At 42.9% G+C, this 21,988-nt stretch overlaps 1 non-coding gene across 1 annotated transcript; it reads left to right on the forward strand.

Annotated features, from left to right (window-relative positions):
- Positions 1 to 13,659: 13,659 nt before the first annotated feature.
- Trnat-ugu lies at positions 13,660 to 13,734 on the forward strand. Its single transcript has one exon. It is a non-coding gene; the product is annotated as a tRNA-Thr (tRNA).
- The last annotated feature ends 8,254 nt before the right edge of the window (positions 13,735 to 21,988 follow it).

The raw sequence follows: 21,988 nt of genomic DNA on the forward strand, positions 1-21,988 counted from the left end.
ACAGCTCTGTTTTCGATAACCAATGGGAAACTATACTATAAACGGTGGTAAACAGCGCTGTGTCCATATCATAGACGATTGTGTATTATTTTTCGAGGTAGTGCGTCCAACGTCGATGCAGCAGGAAGTTGTTCGTTACTAAACATAAGCATGTACTTCACATGAACTGCTCATTTAAGACCTCGTACTGCCTTAAGCATTCATTTCGACCATTAGTTCCTTACCACATAAGTATCCTATAAACTCCGGGTAATTTTGACCATAAATGTTTTGGGAGACTATATCGGTACCCATGAGACAGCATACATTACCTAATTGTTCCAAAACACCACACATAAAAAAGGGATTCCTCCGGGGCTCATAACTCGGATTCTGTTGGTGATAGAAAGGTAGGGTCAAGCGTCTCGGGTAGACCTTGAGCTAGGGACCATTTGTATATCCAGCAGAAGAATCTTCTTAGTGACGGTATCCTACAGTACATGGTCAATGTATGAATATTAGACTTCCTCCCGCTTAGGCAAATGGTGCAGATCGTTTGGCTCTTGTTCCATTTGAGGTGGCCTACGGTGTACCTTAAGGGACTTATGGAGCACCATTAGTTCTTGGGCAGTTCCTTAGGGAAGCCTAAAAAATCGTGTTTTAACATTTTCTCCTGCCAAAACTGAACCTCAGATTCCAAGACGGCTAAGCACAGCAAATGGGTGTCATTTTTACGGTATATTCCTAAGCTCGCGGTCTTGAAAAGGCTTGAACATTTTCTTGACATCTGTATCCGTTTCCGAGATACAGAGGTTCAACGTTACTCTACTTGGACAAATACGCGCATATAATCGGGTGTGAGACGAAAACGTAGTTTATAAAGCGACGTTGCAGGGAGAAAATGCTGTAAAGTGTATCCGTTATCATCAGAAGGATTCTGGGAACCCCACATTGTAGTGCACGTAAAATCCGGTTTGGAATATAAAATTAGTTTTGCGTTATCTCGTTTTCACGTAAGTAAACTACCTACATTTTACTGACCCATGAAGTTCTTTTCATATGAGTGACGTGTACTGACGTGGAAGGGAAAACAAGTGAACCAGCGGAAAAATGCTCCTATTGGGGCACAAAAAAGACTCTGACTTACCACTGGAAATTCGCTTAACGAGCATCTCCCATATCGCGCAATTCGCATAACGAATAAAAAAAATTGTAAAAAAATGACTCGCTTAACGAGCGATTTTTCGCATAACAAGTGACGACGATTTAGTGTGACGTCACCAGCCGTTGAAATGATAATTAAATCAAGACCCTAAGCTGCCGACAGGCGTTGATATACATCAAAGGGGATAGTTGACAATGTGTGCTCCGACCGGGACTGGAACCCGGGATCCCCTGCTTACAGGGCAGACGCTCTATCAATCTGAGCCACTGGGGACACAGAGCATAGTGCGGCTCTCGCGTGGGACCCACATTCCCAACTTAATGTCACACAGCATAGTGCGATACCATCTTCATATCACCAGCCGTTGGCGCGCGGCGGAGGAACCGTTCAACAGAATTAACACATTTCACTGTCGGCAATGGCGTATGAGCAATGTCTTTAGTACGTAGTGCAGTCTGGGTTTAGGACTCTTTCTTCAACCATCTCAGTGCAGCCTGTGAACACACATTTTTTCTAAACTTGTGTTCACACAATGTTTTTTTTTTTTTGTGTGTGTTCAAATTTTAATAACCTTCGTAGAAATGTCCTCGAATATAAAGCCGCAAGAAGACACCATAAGAGAAAGAAACTGACCTTGGAAATGAAACGTGAAATCACTGAAAAACACGAACGTGGTGTCAGCGTTGCCGATTTAGCACGCACGTACAGTCGGTCTACATCAACTATTTGCACTGTCCTCAAGAACAAGGACAAGATTAAAGAGATAGATGCTTCAAAGGAAGTAACAAGAGTATCTAAACAATGGTTGCGTATTCATACCGACCGCTGTGGCCGAGCGGTTCTAGGCGCTTCAGCCCGGACCCGCGCTGCTGCTACGGTCGCAGGTTCGAATCCTGCCTCGGGCATGGATGTGTGTGATGTCCTTAGGTTAGTTAGTCTAGGGGAATTGATGACCTCAGATGTTTAGTCCCATAGTGCGCAGAGCCATTTGAACGATTTTTGCATATTCTGGGCGATGTGACAGGTTGCTCCTTATATGGATAAATGAAAAACAATTGCAAGGCAACGCTATTAACGAGAACATAATTTCTGAGAAGGCGATAATGATTTTCGTCGACCTCGTTTAGAAAACTCCAGGATCATCAGGGGCAGAAGAAGTGTTTTAGGGAAACCTGAGTTGTTAGAGAAGTTTAAGATATGAACTGGCATCCAAAGCGTTGTGAGGCACCGTGAAACAGCATGCTCCTACACAAAGGCAACAGAGATCTGCATCAGCAACTTCAAGATGCTCGTAGATTCTGAGGGTTACCTTCGCAACAGGATTTTAATTGTGACGAGACAGGTCTATCCTGGAAAAAGACGCCGAAGCGTGCCTTTACAACAGCAGAGGAGAATGCATTGCCTGGTCCCAAGTCAAAGAAAGACTGCCTCACACCGCTATTCTGTGCCAATGCAAGAAGCAGTTTGAAAATTAAACTCCACGAGCGTTCAAGAAGTGTCAAGTCCAGAAGAACGGGTTAAATATGATGTCAAGGTCCAATAACAATGCTTGCGTGACTTGTGATTTTTTTAGTGATTGAATCAATAAAGTCTTTGGTCCTTCGGTAAAAAATATTTGCTTGAGATGAATCTGCCATTCTATGTCTTGCTTGTTATGAACAACGCTCCTGCCCATTCTTCAGGCTTACAATATCACCTCCTTGAAGAATTTCAGTTCATCAAGATCCAATTTATGCCTCCCACAACCACTCCGTTGCTCCAGCCTATGGACCAGTAGATTATTTCTAACTTTAAGCTATACACAAAGCACTCTTCGAGCATTGCTTTGAGTTGACTGAAGCTGCCAATTTCACTCTCAGAGAGGTTTGGAAATATCACTTCAATGTCGCTGCCTGCGTCAAGATGATCGACAAGGCGTGGGAAGGGGTTACCAAGAGAACTCTCACTTCTGCTTGGAAGAAGCTTTGGCCAGAGTGTGTTGTGGAATGTGACTATGATGCATTTGAGTCAGTACCTTTGGAGCCCACAGTCAACGAGATTGTGTCTTTGACCACCGAAGAGCTTATGGAGTTGCATAGTGTTTCACAGCAGGAAGCTGTGGAGAGGAGTTCTTCAGAGGAGGAAAAGGAGGAGGAGGAGATGGAACAGCAAAGGAGCAATCTTGTGGCGCAACAAGAGAAATGCTGAAAGCATGGGAATAGATTGCATCATACATTGAAAATCATCACCCCAATAAAGCAGTGGCAACGCGCACTACAAATTTATTTGACGATAATGCTGTGTCACATTTTCGCCAAATTTTGAAGTGTTGGCAGAAACAAATGACTATAGATAGCTTCCTACTATAAAGGAATTAGTTATGTATTGTGAATAATAAAGTACACAATACTGTATGTATTTTTTTTAATAAATGGCATGAATAAGATAAAACTTTAAGTATTTTTCCTGCGTGGAACGCATTATAGTATTTTACATTAATTTATTTGGCACAAATTGTTTCACTTAACGAGTGTTTTGCACTACGAGTAAGAGTCTGGAACGAATTATGCTCGCTATGCGAGGTACCAAGTGCCTCATTCTACTTTCTTCAGTACCTTCAGAAGCTTTCCCAAAAATTATGGGAAGCGAACATATTCGTGTTTTTTATGCTGAGAGAGGAGATAGAGGCAGTGGGAAAGAGACGGAGAAGTAATAAATACTGGAAGATAACGTTTGTGGTGTAGAGAGAGCGAAGGAGACAATGGCAGTGTGTGAGAAAGGGAAGGACACATTGTCAGTGGAACATGGTTGACAATGACAGAGTAGTGCTAGGGAAAGAGTGGGGGAAACATTGCCAGTGGGAGAGAAATAAAGATGAGAAAGTGGGAGTGAGTAAGAGCCAGAGATAATGACAGAGTCTGTGACAGTGACAACGAGGAAGAGAGAGACAGTAAGAAGACCCTGCAGCAGTAGGAAGGAATGGATGAGACAATAGCAGTAAGAGAGAGCAAGAGAGAGACGGTGACCGTGACAGGAGACGGTAGTAGCAGGACAGAAAGAAGGAGGCTGTGGTTGTGAAACAGGAGACGCTGACAGTCAGAGAGACAAAAAGAGATATTGACACTGAGTTGGGCTGAATGAGTGAGTGAGGACAGACAAGTGGGAGTGATGAGTAAGAGCGATTTGCAATGATGGACTAGTGGGTGTGAGAGAGTCACAGTTACGGAAGCTCATGAGAGTGATAGGTGAGTTGCATATTGACAAGAGCAGAATACATTCGCAAAGCCCGAATTTTGGTAAAATTTTTAACGCTGCTGTGCAAGATAGAGGGAGACAGCTCGTGCCCCACTTTTCAGTCTGTCTTTTAAACCTGAGCATTTTTCCACTGGTGACGGGTGTGCTCCGCAGATGTACTGGTGACTTCAATGCAGGTAACGAAGACGAACTCTTTCTGGAAATAACTTAATGTCTTGAAATATTGTGATATCATACAAGTCAAATTTAGTAGATTCTGATGTCATTATTTAGGGCATGTAAGTATTTTATTCATTAATTTGCCCGATATATTTCAGTTTCACATGACGCAATGGTAAAGAAGCAATTCAGTTATTGAGCGATGTATACTGGCTCAGTTTCTAACTGCAATCAATTATAAATCAGGCGTACTGGATTTGCCACAAAATACTGATCCTCAAGACCTAGCTGTGTTGTTTGCAACATTCCCGATAAGCTTAACTAATGGTCTCTTTAACTCGAAAGTCTTAAGTCTTAGGCCTGCTTAAGAAGTATTTACTTGTTTGTATTAACAGGAATATTCTGACCAAAAGCGTGCAGACACAATTCGGCAAAACTGTTGTAGTCGCCTACTGGCTTATAAACACGAACAGCGTACGCAGTTGATAAAAATAGGATGAGAGATGTGAATCAACGGCCCTTCGGAGTTCACGTGTTTTCAAATGAGTGAAACTCACCTGGCTGTTCTCGTCCATCAGATTACGTTAGGCTGTTTGATGACCTTTGGGTGCTGTCATTGAGGGACAAGGCGACCACTTTCATCATGACCTAAAAAAAAAAAAAAGAAAAATGTTACGAAGACGGTATCAGGGGCCGCTGAAGTCTATTTATATAAGGAAAAATGTAAGTATATTTGTGTGTTCCACACCTCCTCCTAAACCACCAGCTTGCAACCTGAAGAAAGAAGAGGTACAAGCCATTAAGAATCTCAACGCCGACAAGAGTATATTGGTACTGCCTGCCGATAAGGGAAATGCGACGGTCGTAATGAAGACCGAAGATTATGAGCAAAAGATCCGAGACCTATTAGATCCGACGACGTACCGAAAACTAAGCGCAGATCCGACGCAGCGTATCACACGGAATACGAATCGATTAATCAAGGCGTCTTCTCTGCCGGCGGACATACAGAGAAACCTGCGCAATACAGAAAACCTACCACCCCGGCTGTATGGGATACCCAAGATCCATAAGAACAACGTTCCACTGAGACCGATTGTAAGCGCTCCTGGCCCACCGACGTATAAACTGGCAAAACACTTGGCCTCTCTGCTCCAGCCACTTGTGGGGAAGACCGACACATACGTAAATGACTCAGGACATTTCACTGAGAAGCTGAAGAAACTGAAACTTGCATCAGACGACATCCTGGTCAGCTTTGATGTTGTTTCGTTGTTTACGAAAGTGTCTCTCAGTGACGCTCTGGAGCTCATCGGTTCCATTTTCCCGCAAATCATCAGAAAGGTCTGCCATACATGTGTCACCACGAGCTATTTCACGTGGAATGGCGATTTCTACGAACAGCTGGAAGGCGTCACCATCACTCTTAGTCCAGTAGTGGCTGTCGTATCGGCCGCCGCACAGCAGCCGTCAACTCGGCGCGGCGTACTACAATACGCGCGGCACACAGCGAGTACCGCTGGTGCCGTACACGATGTCAATAACTGGCGCAAGTGAACGCGTCGTCGCCGGGTTAGCGGCAGCGTACACACCACTATCGATTCGGATTACCCTGGCGGCGCTGCCCTTGCCACCAGAGTGAGCAACTGTATAAGGGCGCCATCTACCAACACTCTGATTGGCCGGACCTGCGGATTTAAGCGCGCTCCCTGCGCCCGTTTAACCAGTTCAATCTTCGCCGATGACTGTGTAATTACCCGGCTGCTGGATTCACGACGACCGAACCGTACTGTGGCCTCCCTGGCTGGAAACTTGCGACGCGTCGGTATCGACTGGTTGCCAGTGGTTTCGACTTGTATTCTCTACTAGTGACTCTGATTTCTCCTTGGCGCTACAGCCAGCGAAGTGTTGTGTAGTCGAACTTAAGTTTTGTTTTGAATGACAGAAGGTCAAATAAATTTGGTTATCACGGAATATTTGTTGTGTTATAGTGCGGACATAACACAACAGTGGCCAATTTCTTCATGCAAGAATTCGAAGCACAGGCACTCGACTTGGTGACTTTCAAGCCTAAGGTGTGGTACAGGTACGTCGATGATACTTTCGTGGTGTGGAGCCATGGTGAAGAACAGCTCAGTCACTTCCTAAGACACTTTAACAGCCTCCATGCCAACAAAAAATTTACCATGGAAGTAGAAAAGGACAAGAAACTGTCATTTCTAGATGTGCTGGTCACAAGGGACGGCGAAAACCTGGGACACAGCGTATATCGAAAATCGACACACAAGGACCGATACCTGCACAAATTATCAAACCACCACCCGAGCCAGAAAAGAGGTATGATTAATACGCTCGTAACGAGCGCAGGACGAATATGTGAGCCGCAGCACCTCAGAAGAGAAATGCAACACCTGGAAAGTGTTCTGAGGAGCAATGGGTACTCCACAAATTGTATTAGAAGTGTAACAGAGCAAGACACTCGGCGAAGTAAGGAATCAGAAAAAGAAATGTCAGGTACGGCCTCTCTGCCACACATTCCCAGAGTGACGGACAGAATCGGCCGTATATTGCGCAAGCATGGCGTAAAGACGATTTTCAAACCGACAAGGAGGAGCAAAGAGTGTCTTAGATCGGCGAAGGAGAAAAGGGACCCACTTGCAATGTCGGGAATGTACTGTATACCATGCACACACGGAAAAGCTTATGTCGGAATGACTGGACGATCAATCAACACCAGGATCAAAGAGCGTAAGCGACATTGCAGGTTGGGACAGGTGGAGAAATCGGCCGTGGCAGAGCACGTACTGAGACCGATCATCTAATAAAATTCGCCGATACGGAAGTTCTGGCTGTAGAGAACCACTATCACACGCGCTTGCTCAGAGAAGCTGTAGAAATACAAAAACATGCGAACAGCTTCAACAAGAAAGAGGAAAGCCTTAAGGTAAACGGATCCTGGCTTCCCGTACCGCAGTGAACGACCATCGCAGGTAGCAAGAGGAGAACCTCACCAGAAATGACCGCGGAGAAGCCCTCGGACGTTGGCGCGCCAGGTATATATAGTCTGCGGCCGCGAGCTCGGCTCCAGTTCACCACCGGCAATGGAGGGTGAAGCTTTGACAATGCCAGCCACTCGTGCTGGCGAAACGTCAGTAAAATCATTAGATGAACGTCGGCCGAAGAACCCGAGACAGGAGCCAATTGGCAGTTTGTCAATTTCTGACGATTTTTCTTTTGTTTTGGATTGAGCTACGGCGTTCTATCGGTGTAAAAGCATTCAGTTAGCTAGCAAATGGTTTTCTGAGAACAAATCCAATATATTTAACAAGGTAAAATACTTTTCCTCCACAAAACCTAACGAGATAATTACCTTTTACAGATAGCATTCAGACAATTGGAATCCGTGAGGAATGATAGTGGGCCTACTTCCGGTCCGGCTTTATATAAGGAAGAATTTCTCTGTTAAAGACGTTACATCAAATATAAATTTTCTATTTATGCAGACCAGTAATCTTTACTCCATGGGGAGTGCTACATTGCAAGGTAGACTGTAGGCTGTCTGTAGTGCTTCGATGAATGATTTTTCAAGGTCCAGCATCACAAAAATAGCAGCAGTAGCGGCGTCAAGTGTACAGAATTCTATAACGACAGTCTTGTTAATACTTTCAGCTCTACGACTGCTATCAAAGAAGAGTTATTCCTTTAATTCTTTTTTTCTCAATTCACTACAGGAACTTGAAGAGATCTATAAACAGATTTTAATGAACTGCAATTTAATAATTTAAGTATGCATTTAATGAACTTCAATGAGTTAGACTCGATAAGATTAATAGGCTTGTGCACTAAATGACGGTAGCCGGTTAACTTATTACCAGAATTACCTCAAGTAAACGAAATATTGCCTTTCCTCTATTGAATAGTTATTTTAATCACTACCGCGGTACAAGACTCTGCGAAGAGGAGTTAGGTTTCATTTTGTCTTGTGTAGTATTAGTGCAAGTACTGTAATTAATTTATGTTTGTGGTCTTTTCCATGCGACACTAGGGAGTTGGTGAAGTCGTGGAAAGCTGAGCAGCTGGATCGTTACCCACGAGTTCAGTCTACCACAGAATGTAAGGTCAGACAAGAATGTTTTGTGTTCTCTCGCTATATTCCGCCTGTGACAGCTTCTCAGCAAATCTTTCACATTTTATAGGACAGATAATTCTATCATTTCACTGGTAGTTACTGTAAAATACTGTGATGTGTGTACAATTAAGTTATTGGGCATCGTCTTTTGAAAGGGTGCGACGAGTCTTATTAGCAATAATTGATCACTGTGAATAATTAGAGAAGGTATTAGCGATTAGTGGCTGGATATTAGGTTATGGTCAAGACTCACCACTATTCCCAAATGCAGGGCGAACAAGAAGCGAATATCCAAAACATTACTAATATTTCCGTGGAAGCTGAGGCAGCTTAGGCATCACAAGCTACCATGGATCCGCTAGCCGAGATCCTTGAACAGTTAAAGACAGTTAGCCTCACAGGAACCTGAGGTGGCAAGGAAAGTTGAAAGTGCTGCCTAACAACAATCAGCTATGGTTAATCAACAAATAGAAGTGGCTACTGAGCTATCTCAGTTAGCAAATACAATTTGAATTATTTCACGGGAGGTAGAGAATGTGGCAACAAAGTAACATTTAGAGTCAGTTACCGATCAAGCTCTGACATAGTACGCAAACAGGAGGAAATGACTAATGACTAATGATTTAATTCAGTTACTCCAAGTTGAGGAAGCAATTCCCAATGAGTTACAAAAGGAGATAGAAGAAATCAGAAGACGACAAGATATTGGCGAAGCAACTGTTAGTCAAATAACAATAACTTTAAATAACAACGCTTCAGATTATGAAGATATGATAGCAAATAAGTTTGATGAACCTCGAGTTCAATTGTCATCCAAGTTAGAGAAATGGAGCTTACCCTTAAACGAATTGTACACGCAAGTGCTAAAAAGGAAGAAAAGGAACAACTAGACTCTGTTTTCCTGCAGTGGCGCATACAAATAGCGCAACCAGTCGAATATGTCTGTAAGAACATGGAAGATACCCAAGAGGCAATGAAAAATTCTCACTTTGTAATTCTACATCTACATCTACATTTATACTCCGCAAGCCACCCAACGGTGTGTGGCGGAGGGCACTTTACGTGCCACTGTCATTACCTCCCTTTCCTGTTCCAGTCGCGTATGGTTCGCGGGAAGAACGACTGTCTGAAAGCCTCCGTGCGCGCTCGAATCTCTCTAATTTTACATTCGTGATCTCCTCGGGAGGTATAAGTAGGGGGAAGCAATATATTCGATACCTCATCCAGAAACGCACCCTCTCGAAACCTGGCGAGCAAGCTACACCGCGATGCAGAGCGCCTCTCTTGCAGAGTCTGCCACTTGAGTTCGTTAAACATCTCCGTAACGCTATCACGGTTACCAAATAACCCTGTGACGAAACGCGCCGCTCTTCTTTGGATCTTCTCTATCTCCTCCGTCAACCCGACCTGGTACGGATCCCACACTGATGAGCAATACTCAAGTATAGGTCGAACGAGTGTTTTGTAAGCCACCTCCTTTGTTGATGGACTACATTTTCTAAGGACTCTCCCAATGAATCTCAACCTGGTACCCGCCTTACTAACAATTAATTTTATATGATCATTCCACTTCAAATCGTTCCGCACGCGGGGGTGAGATGCTACAGAGCACTGCATTGGACAATAACAATGCGCGCTCTTATCAGATGCCTGGCGAACAAAATGCAGATGCAACACAGGGTATGATGCCACCTACTAACTTATGCACAAGTATATTAATGGAAGGACAGCTTATGTTCACCAGGGATCACAAACTCAAATGAATCTGTGTACAATTACAATGCAAGCAACGATCAGTATGGTAATCAGCAGCATTATCCACAATCGAACAGTTATCGCGGTAATGGTGCTAATGGCAATTAAAACAATGGAGCTAATGAAAATGGATCCAACTTCCGACCCAGTAGAGGACGACAAGGAAGTGAGACAGAAGATATGATCTGGTTCCCGATTGCCAATCATTTGAACTGTAATGAACAATAAGTGCATATTCTGCAGCATCCGAATAACCAGAATTGGTGAGAGCAAATTATATTGGTAACTGATGTTACTGATGAGTACGCCCTCAACATGAAATTAGCAAGTCAAACATGAAATTAGCAAGTCAGACTAACACTGACTATTTCATGCCGCAAGAAGGTCGTCAATAGTGATTGCAGGGGCTATAGACAAAAGTTCAACTTTGTGCAATATAGTGATGGAGGGTAGTTGCCTGAAAGGTGAACTCTGCTCAGACACAAAACAAAGCGAAGGAGATCATGGAGTGGCGCCGATCTCTGCAGTTAAAGCCACAGTGGAAGGAACTCCTGCGACAGTTAGGATAGACTTAGGGGCTATTGTTAACGCTGTATCCTCCAGCTTCTTCGACAGGCTATCTCAAGGAGAGAACTGCCTATGTTACCAGTTCATAACTGTAGTATGGCTGGAACTGTGGGACATAAATCCCAACCAGTAATGAGGCAAACGATGTTGAATATGAAACTAGGAAATGCAGCTCCGTCATGCGCATTCTTATTAATTAATATCTGCATCTACAACATATTCCACATGCCACTGTACGGTGCTACCCTGTAGCACTACTAGTCCTTTCCCTTCCTGTTCCACTCGCAAACAGATTGAGGGGAAAAGACTGTCTATATGCCTCTGTATGAGCCCTAATTCCTCTGGTTTCTATGGCTGTTATCCGTTACTGATGGAATAGGCACCCCTCAGCAGTATCCCTTGTGTTTGCTCTTGCTCCTTCGTAGGTCTTGTTGGACCACTTTTCCATCAGTCTCCATATCCCATTGCCCCCTATTAGGTCTAGTTGGACCTCCCTTCCATTAATCTTCATAAAGTTAATAGCCGTTTGTGTCTGAGGTTTGGAGGCAATATGTGAGAAGGACAGTAAATTCAACTTGTCAAAAGGAATATTTTTATGAAGATTTGTGGAAAGGAGATCTAACTAGACCTACTAAGGACCGAGGTCAAACAACAGTGATTCTGTCAAGCTGTGCCTTTTCCATTAATAATGGATAACAGCCACAGAAATCCGCAATATCCAAAGCGAGAGGATCCTGTACCAGAGTTACTTGACCAAGTATAGGAGAAATTAAAAGAACCAGGGCATGTAACATCTGAGCGGAGGACTAAGCAAATTTTCTAACATTGTAGTGTTTTTTGAAAAGGAGCTACTTACAATCACGTGATCTTGACCTTTACCCACACACAACCTTTCATTATCCAGTCCCCTGGAAACTAAAATATGCAGTAGAAGAGGAGATAAGTCGTATGATTAAATGGGTAGTCATTGAACCCAGGAATAGTCCATATTGCAGCCCACTCTTTGTGGTGCCTAAACCCAGTGAAAAGGTTTACTTGGTATGCAACTCCCAGATGGTGAGCAACATCACAGCTCCAGTACAAACACATCTGAAGAATACACACAAATTAATACAAAAGTTCAATGGTATTAGATACTTCTCCAGTACAGATTTGAGACCTTCATTCTGGCACATAGCCCTTGGACAATCCTCCAGTAAGTACACAGCCTTTCCAGATGCTGTGTGTAGCTATCACATTAAAGTATTGCCATTTGGACTCAATGTGAGCTCCAGCGTGTTTATTTCTGCACTGGACAATGTGCTTGGACACTTGCTACGAAGTCGCCTCAAGTTGTTTGTTGATGATCTACTAATCGTTATGTCAATATGGAATGAACATGTTTCACTTTTATCTCAAGTACCATAAACATTGTGAGAATCTGGAGCAACAGAAAATCTCTAGAAGTCTCACTTTGGTCTGGAAATAATAAGGTTTCTCAGTCATCTTACAGATTCAGAAGAGACTCTGCCCGATTCCAGTAAAATTCGTGCTTTTAGGCGTTTTGTACCAGATCAGTCGCTGAACGCTTTGTCAGTGTTGAGCCTATTGAGTAAAAACGTGCGCTGGCCATGGACAGAATAATGTGAAGTGGCTTTCGACGATATTCAGAGTGTGCTCTTGAATTCAGAGATTCTCTGCCACCCTGACATGTCAATTGAATTTGTTTTACTTAAGGACACATCCTCCATGGGATTAGGGGCTTATTTATTCCAAACCTGAATCATCGATGGACCACCAACACTTTGTCCCGCTGCACTCGCCAGTAGATCATTGTCACCACGCAAACGCTCATATACAACAACTGAGCAAGAAGCATTGGCAATTGTGTGGGCCTTTCGAAAGTTCAAATATTATTTGTATGGGTCGCACACGATTGTTTATTATAATCATCAAGCTTTAAGCTTTCTTCAGCTGTATAAACTATTGCATGTGCGACTTGCTCGATGGGTAACATCTCTGCAAGAATAAAATTTCCAAAATAATATATTACAAGAAAAGATAATATTATTGCAGGTATCCTATCAAGGCTACCTGAAGGGCTAAATCAGGAAACAGTTTTGGATGATCGTAATGAGGAATTCACTGTCTTGTTAATGCAAATTCAGATAAACCAGAATTACCATTTACTGTTATTCAAAAGTGTGTCAGCATTGCAAGAGCAAGACCAAAAGTGACAATCGCGATTCAAAAACTTCAACAGCAACCGGATTACAGACTGCATCAGTTTAACAAGCTAGTGAGTAATGTTTTATTTCACAGAAGGAATGTGCATGCTATGAATTGGTGTGCATGTATTCCAGAAGCTTACAAAAAAAGAATTCATCTGATATAAACATCACGAGGAAGATCAAGCCTACTGGTGCTTTCCAGATGTAAGGTGGAAGGTTCAGTGCGAGATTAGACCTTGTCAGATATGCCAAAAGGCAAAACCAAACGACAGAGGTAGCAAAGTATATTTGGAGATAGTATCTATTCTTTCGGACGTGTCCGAAAGAACAGATACCATCTCCATGTATAGTTAAGGCTAACCGGCCATTGACCTTCTTCTTCTGTGCGGATGCACAGGCATTGCCCGAGCTCTTACGGGAGCTTGCAAGGGATAAATCCCAGCAGTTGCACTATCCTCTGTGCCCTCGGTGGCTCAGATGGATAGAGCGTCTGCAATGTAAGCAGGAGATCCCGGGTTCGAGTCCCGGTCGGGGCACACTTTTTCAACTGTCCCCGTTGATGTATATCCACGCTTATCGACAGCATAGGGTCTCGATTTAATTATCATTTCGAGGTAGCAAAGGTTTGTTGCATTCGATCGTTCCAAGCAAGCCACTCACAATTGCAGATCTAGAGGTGGCTGCAAGCACATTGCTGCTTTTTTCGACATATTTACGACATATGTGAAGATCTTTCCACTGAAAACAGCAATGTGTCCACCTATACTGAAAAGACAAATTCGACGACTTTTTTCTGTGCGTCAGAAAACCTTGCGCAGTTTTATCTGATAACGCAACTAATTTCACATGCTTTTCTTGGTGAAATGCAATAAATCAAGCAGATATCCGACAGATATTAACTTCCCGGTAGCATCTAGAGGGAAATTCAGTTGTACAGTTATTCAGAGAACTCAACGGAATCATATGAACCTAGTGTCATGCAAAACAGATGGCATAGATTGATTATCTTGAGATTATAAATAATCTTCCACATACGATGACACATTACACACCCTGTGAACTGATGTATAAAAGGGGGGATTCTATCTAACTGTAAAAGTTCCAATAGAAACCAATGAGTGGGAATGGAATGTTAGAATGGCTCTGGGTAACTTAGCCAAAACGAAAAGACTCGTGCATGAATGTAAGACACTGAGAATGGTTAGTATACGTGTGCTACTGAGGAGAAACCCCAGATCGTCACTGCTAAGCGAGTGGAATAAAAAGTGGCAACTTTTATATGTATGACCTTTCACAAAACTCAGAATAGAACATCCGAGTGCATATTTATTGGGATACCCCGGAACCAGTCATATTAAAGGTTTGCATCCTGATCAAGACCTAAAGGAATTCTACGCCTGATAAGTGGAACGTCCAAATAGGGCTTAATTGTGTGTATACATTATTTATGTAAATGCTTCTTAGTTGTAAGTCATGAATTTTTTTCCGGAGAACATCAAGAGATAATTCTTATTAATTTGTGTATTAATATTTTCTTCACAGACGATGTGATATATTTAATGATACTTGTGTACATAGCTTTCTGAGTTTAGAAGATGACAGTGAAGATTAGTAGTAGTAAGAGTTAATATATAGGTATAAGGACGTGATTTGTTTGAGGATGAATATTTCAGTTTTTATTGTTGGAAAGAAGAACAATTTTTCCAGAGACATTAAAGCTCATTCATCAAACCTAACAAAGTGATTAATCAGGTTTATTCGTATGAAAAGGTTCTGTGCCATTGCAATAGTAATTTCTGGATTGCTATTAAAATGAGTCAAAGTTTTTGGCTGTAAAGTTACGAGTGACTGGTACGGATGGTGTATGGTTGTGAAATCGTGGCATGTATCTTGGGTTGACCATATAATTTTCCATGAGACATCAGCTCAAACCATAATGAAAGAACAACTACAAATTTATCATAATTGTACACTGAAGCGCCAAAGAAACTGGTATAGGCATGCGTATTCAAATATGGAGATACGTAAACAGGCAGAATACGGCGTATAGCGTCCCCAGTGCTATATTACGAAAAGACTTACAAACAGTATTTATAAAGAAGAGACATTAAAGAATTGAATAATCTATTTTTATCATGTAGTCGTAAAATAATAATTTCTCTGTGCAGGTTTAGATTGCAAAGAAATAATTTATAACAAAATGATCTAAAGAGACGACAAGATACGCTCTTTTGTTAATTTTTTAGTCGACTTCACTTTCTCTTTTGTCTTGAGTGTGTATAGACGGACATCTTGCGAGTGCTGGCAAATGTAAGCATATTTGTATGAGTTAGGCATATAATATATTAATTGAATATTATTGTGCACTTTTAATTTGTAAGAGGTGATCCCGATTTCATGTCCGCCTTCCTTGAATTGGCCTGCATTCAAGTAATTTACAGTTCAACAATCGCAGCGGCCGATGCAGCCAACGACGCCATTACGTGGCAATATTAACTTACGAAAAATTAGCGGAAGCGAAATACTCGCCCGCTATTAACATAATATTAATTTTTCTCCACAGCCGCAGAAATACGTAGCTTTAAGATTCTTATTTTCAGTACCATAGCCTAGAGCCAGAGCCAGGACTCCGACTACAATACAATGGTTAACGGAGGTAAGAAAAATACTCTCGCGCGTGTGTGGGCCGCAATTGTAATTAATAACTAAAGATTTCTTGCTTTAAAGTGAACTGACTAGCCGAGGAAATTAATATGAAAAGTTTATTACATTGTTCAACTTATATGCTCATGTTTTAAAAGATTCAGCGAGTCTAACATTCATTAACGTAACAAATAATTTGAGATTAATATTGTTAAAAAGGAAAACTTCAGGAAATCATTTAATCGTAAATCAAAATTAAATGAAATATCATTTTTATTAAGACCCACCACGTAAGTCGGCAACAATCAAAAAATAATAATAACAATAATAATATATTAAATTACGACGGCCGACGGACGCGAGAGGCGCTGTGGTCGGCATCTCCTATATAAGACAAGTGTCTGGCGCAGTTGTTAGATCTGTTACTCCTGATCAGGATATAAGTAAGTTTGGACGTGGTGTTATAGTCGGCGCACGAGCGATGGGGCACAGCATCTCAGAGATAGTGATGAAGTGGGGATTTTTCCGTACGACCATTTCCCGAGTGTACCGTTAATAACAGGAACCCAGTGAAACATCAAATCTCCGACATCGCTGCGGCCGGAAAAAGATACTAGAAGAACGGGTCCAATGACGACTGAAGAGAATCGTTCAACGTGACAGAAGTGCAACCCTTCCGCAAATTGCAGCAGATTTCAGTGCTGGGCCATCAACAAATTTCAGCGCGCGAACCATTCAAAGAGACATCACCGGTATGGGCTTTTGGAGCCCAAGACCCACTCGTGTACCCTAGATGGCTGGACGACACAAAGCTTTATGCCTCTCCTGGGCCCGTCAACACCGACATTGGACTGTTGCTGACTGAAAACATGTTGCCTGGTCGGACGAGTCTCGTTTCAAGTTGTCTCGAGTGGATAGACGTTTACGGGTACGGAGACAACCTGATGAATCCATGGGCCCTGCATGTCAGTAAGGGACTGTTCAAGCTGGTGGAGGCTCTGTAATGGTATAGGGCGTGTGCAGCTGGAGTGAAATGGGACCCCTGGCACATCTAGACACGACTCTGACAGGTGATACGTACGCAAGCATCCTGTCTCATCATCTGCATCCATTCATTCCATTGTGCATTCCGACGGACTTGGGCAATTCCAGCAGGACAACGCGACACCCCACACGTCCAGAATTGCTACAGAGTGGTCCTAGGTACACTCTTCCGAGTTTAAACACTTCCTCTGGCCACCAAACTCCCCAGACATGAAAGTTATTGAGCATATCTGGGATGCCTTGCAACGTGCTGGTCAGAAGAGATCTCGACCCCGTCGTATCCTTACGGATTTATGGACAGCCTGCAGGATTCATGGTGTCAGTTCCCTCCAGCACTACTTCAGACATTAGTAGAGACCATGCGACGTGGAGTTGCAGCAATTCTGCGTGCTCGCTGGGGCCCTACACGATACTGGGCACGTGTACTAGTTTCTTTGGCTTTTCAGTGTAGTTCCGCAGCTGAACTGTTCCGATTCGAGAATGGTAATTAACTGATCAGTTGTATAGTAATATACTTATTGTGTGACATGGGATACAAGTTTGAACCATAAGCCAAAAAGAAAATGTCAATGAACAAACTACACTGGACTTCAAATGAAGGTGTTGTGAAGTATATAATAACTGAAGGACTCTTCAAGTCAATGTGAATTGTACTAATTGAGTGTCAAAGGACCTACCACACAGACTGTGGCAGTCTCCAGTTCCGTGCGTATGTTTTACAGTTACAATGAGTGAATTGTTGTGTTACCGACATGAATAAAACATACTATGGAATTTTGCTCAGTGAGCGACTTCTGGATCTGATGTTTCAGAATGGGAAACAGCTGAATCATGCATGTGGATGAACGAAGCTATTTCTCAGTATTAATTCCTGTAATCTTTATTTCCACATATCCCTCCTCTCTTCTGTACCCATGTATTCTAAGAATGGTTAGCACTGTTCCTGAGTCACTCACACCCCTCCACTACCAAGACGGGCTTACATTCTCTGGCCTCCTAGAACATCTCGAACTTCTATAACGTCCTCTACCCATTCCATCAGCCGGCCGCGGTGGCCGTGCGGTTCTAGGCGCTCCAGTCCGGAGCCGCGCTGCTGCTACGGTCGCAGGTTCGAATCCTGCCTCGGGCATGGATGTGTGTGATGTCCTTAGGTTAGTTAGGTTTAAGTAGTTCTAAGTTCTAGGGGACTGATGACCACAGCAGTTGTGTCCCATTCCATCCCACCTGATGCTCCACTGACATTATTCTACCGCATCTCTCAAGAGATTGCTCATAACGAAGATTTATAATTTACGAACACAAATTATTCAAATATATTAACTCATCTGATGTTCGTATGACGATAAATTTACTTACCTTTGCAACTCAAATTTAACGGCCTAAATAAGTTCCTAAGTTGTTGTCTCAAAACATTCAATCTTTAAACCATGGTAACCTAGAGACGGACAAGAGTAAGATTCGGTTTTGTCTTTTCAAGGGTTTCTGTGGTTTCCCTTTGAGAGACATTGCCCAAATGTGAAGATCGTTTAAATAAATGTGGCGTGGCATCCTAGTCATTTAATTTGAAAAATTTACGAATTACTGTGCTGGTAAACCCCTAACGTTATTTGATTTTCAAACAGCTGAGCAAAACTGAACGTACTCAGACATTTCTCTCTTTACTTATTCTGATCATTACTAAACTGACACACACTATTTTTAGCGCAACGCAATCTGACTTTCAATAATCCCTACAAAAGAATGGCCCTGACTAACAATAACCTATTCCTTTCATGAATCACTTACCTCACAAAAATTTTCGTTACTCGAAATACTGCAATACAGCGAGCGCCAATACTGCTAGCTAAATAAAAGATTCTAACTACTGAAGGCACTAACTACTGAAAGGCATAGTTAGTAAATGAAAGATTTTGATAGAGGACAAACAATGTATTTACCTTAATAATATTCAAAAGTCATCATATATATATATATCAGTTCTTGATATACAGTATTACAACTTTACTCTTTCTGATGGACACACGTCCAGATCGTCCGCTCTCAAAATTCTGCCATCTCTCTCCCCACATCCATCACTGCTGGTGGCTCACCTCCAACTAGGCAACGCTACGCGCTGTTCACATCCAACTGCCCTACACTACAATAGCGAATATTCCAACAATGCCAACCAGCCACAGACTGCACACAGCATAGCCAGTGATTTTCATACAGAGCGTTACGTGACGTTACCAACATAAAAACCTAAACAGCCTACTTAAAAATTGTCAAACGAACGACTAATAAAAGTCAGTCTTGCGAAAGGAAAGATGACGAACTAATATTAGCTATTCTTAGCGCATATCACAGTAATTGTATGCTCCAGACTACTCCGCAGCAATGCACTACCAAGTTGTCGCAAGAAATAAATGCCTGTCCAAGTAGAATTCCCTGACTGGTAGCGAAACGAATTTGTTAGAAAATTTTATTCTCTCACAATGGGCAATATAATGGATCAAATATAACGATGCGATGTGCAGCATTAATTTGTCGTAAGTTAAAGTGTATTGACATGAAGTAGTATTAACACAGGTCGGAGATCTGAGAGACTATTTAAATGTGATTTACGGCATCTTCCGCGCAACGATACTCCAACTGCGAGTTAGTTGCGAGCAGCGAAAACGATTTACGAGTATAATCTCTTAACAAGAGATGCATTATTCGGGGTTGTTCGGCTGTCTATGATTCATTGCATGTAACTAGAAGAAGTACTTACGATTTTCCTTTTGTCTTGGGTTAGGCTATGGTATTCTATAGGCGTAAAAGTATTCAGTTAGCTAGCAAACGGTTTTCTGCGAATAAATACAAGATATTTAACAAGGTAAAATACTTCGCTTCGACAAAACCTACAGAGATAATTACCGCTAAAAGAAGACGTCATTCAGATTGCTGGTTCGATACTGCTTGCGGCCCGGCTTTGTATATGGAAGAATTTTCTCCGTTAAAGTCGTTACATCAAATATAAATTTTCACTTTATAAAGACCGGTGATCATTACTCCATGGAGAGCGCTACAATGCATGGTAGTCTCCAATCAGCCTGAAATGCTCCACTGAACCCTTTCTCAAGTTCAAGTAAATGACAGCTGTAGCAACATCGAGCATACAGAATTCTACGGCGACCGTCTTGTTAGTGTTTTCAGTTCTACGAAATACTGAGCAGCGTGTCCAACAAACACAAACTGCTATCAAAGAAGGTCTACTTCTTTAATTCTTTTTTTTTCTCAACTCACTACAGGAACACAAAACTTTCTGTGGGCTTCTGTCTGCCGGCCGCGGTGGCCGAACGGTTCTAAGCGCTTCAGTTCGGAACCACGTGGCTGCTACGGTCGCAGGTTCGAATCCTGCCTCGCGTATGGATATGTGTGATTTCCCTAGGTTATTTAGGTTTACGTATTTCTAAGTCTAGGTGAATGATGACCTCAGATGTTAAGTCCCATAGTGCTTAGAGCCATTTGAACCATTTGATTTTTGGGCTTCTGTCTCGGTTTCTTCGGCCGACGTTCGTTGATGATTTTCCTGACGTTTCGCCAGCACTAGTGAGTCGCATTGTCAAAGTTTCACCGTCATTGCTGGTGGTGGACTGGAGCCGAGCTCGCGGCCACAGACTCGTTCTACCTGGCGCGCCAACGTCAGAGGGCTTCTCCGTGGTCATTTCCGGCGCGGTTCTCCTCTTTCTACCTGCAACGGTCGTTGGCTGCAGCATGGGAGGCCAAGATCCGTTTACCTTGAGGCTTTCCTCTTTCTCGTTGAAGCTATTCTCGTGTTCATGTACTCCTATAGCTTCTCTGAAGAAGCAGGTGTGACAGTTCTTCTCTGCAGCCAGAACTTAAAAAAAAAATGGTCCAAATGTCTCTAAGCACTATGGGACTTAACATCTGAGGTCATCAGTCCCCTGGACGTAGAAATTCGTATACTTAAGTAACCTAAGGACATCTCACACGTCCATGCCCGAGGCAGGATTCGAACCTGCGACCGTAGCAGCAGTGTGGTTCCGGACTGAAGCGCCTAGAACCGCTCGGCCACAGCAGCCAGATCTTCGATGTCGGCGAATTTTACTACGTGATCGGCCTCAAACAGCGCGTGCTCTGCCACGGCCGATTTCTCCACCTGTCCCAACCTGCAATGCCGCTTATGTTCTGTGATCCTGGTGTTGATTGATCGTCCAGTGATTCCAACATAAACTTCTTCCACATGTGCACGGTATGTGGTATATTACCGACATCGCAAGTGGGTTCCTTTTATCCTTTGACGATCTGAGACACTCTTTGATCTTCTTTGTCGTTTGTAAATATTCTTTACGCCGTGCTTGCACAATGTACGGCCGATCCTGTCCGTCATTCCGAGAATTTACGGCAGATAGCCGTACCCGGCATTTCTTTTTCTGATGATCACTTCGCCGAGTGTTTGACTCTGTTATACTTCTAACGTAACTTTTGAAATACACATTGCTCCTCAGAGCACTTTCCAGGTGTTGGGTGGTGGTTAGTGTTTAACGTCCCGTCGACAACGAGGTCATTAGAGACGGAGCGCAAGCTCGGGTTAGGGAAAGATTGGGAAGGAAATCGGCCGTGCCCTTTCAAAGGAACCATCTCGGCATTCGCCTGAAACGATTTAGGGAAATCACGGAAAACCTAAATCAGGATGGCCGGAGACGGGATTGAACCGTCGTCCTCCCGAATGCGAGTCCAGTGTGCTAACCACTGCGCCACCTCGCTCGGTATTTTTTCCAGGTGTTGCGTTTCGCGTCTGAGATGCTGCGGCTCACATATTCGTCTTGCTCGTTTTACGAGCGTATTAATCATGCCTCCTTCCTGGTTTTGATCGTGATTTGAAAATTTGTGCGGGTTTCGGTCCGTGTGCGTCGGTTTTCGATACACGCTGTGTCCTAGGTTTTCATCAGCACATCTAGAAATGGTAGTTTTTTGTCTTTTTCTACCGACGTATAAACTGGCAAAACACTTGACCTCTCTGCTCCAGCCGCACGTTGAGAAAACTAACACATACCGTACATAAAGGACTCCAGACATTTCTTTGATAAGCTGAAGAAACTAAAACTTCCACCATTT

This window comes from Schistocerca americana, chromosome 1 (genome assembly GCF_021461395.2).
Source record: "Schistocerca americana isolate TAMUIC-IGC-003095 chromosome 1, iqSchAmer2.1, whole genome shotgun sequence".
NCBI lineage: Eukaryota > Metazoa > Arthropoda > Insecta > Orthoptera > Acrididae > Schistocerca > Schistocerca americana.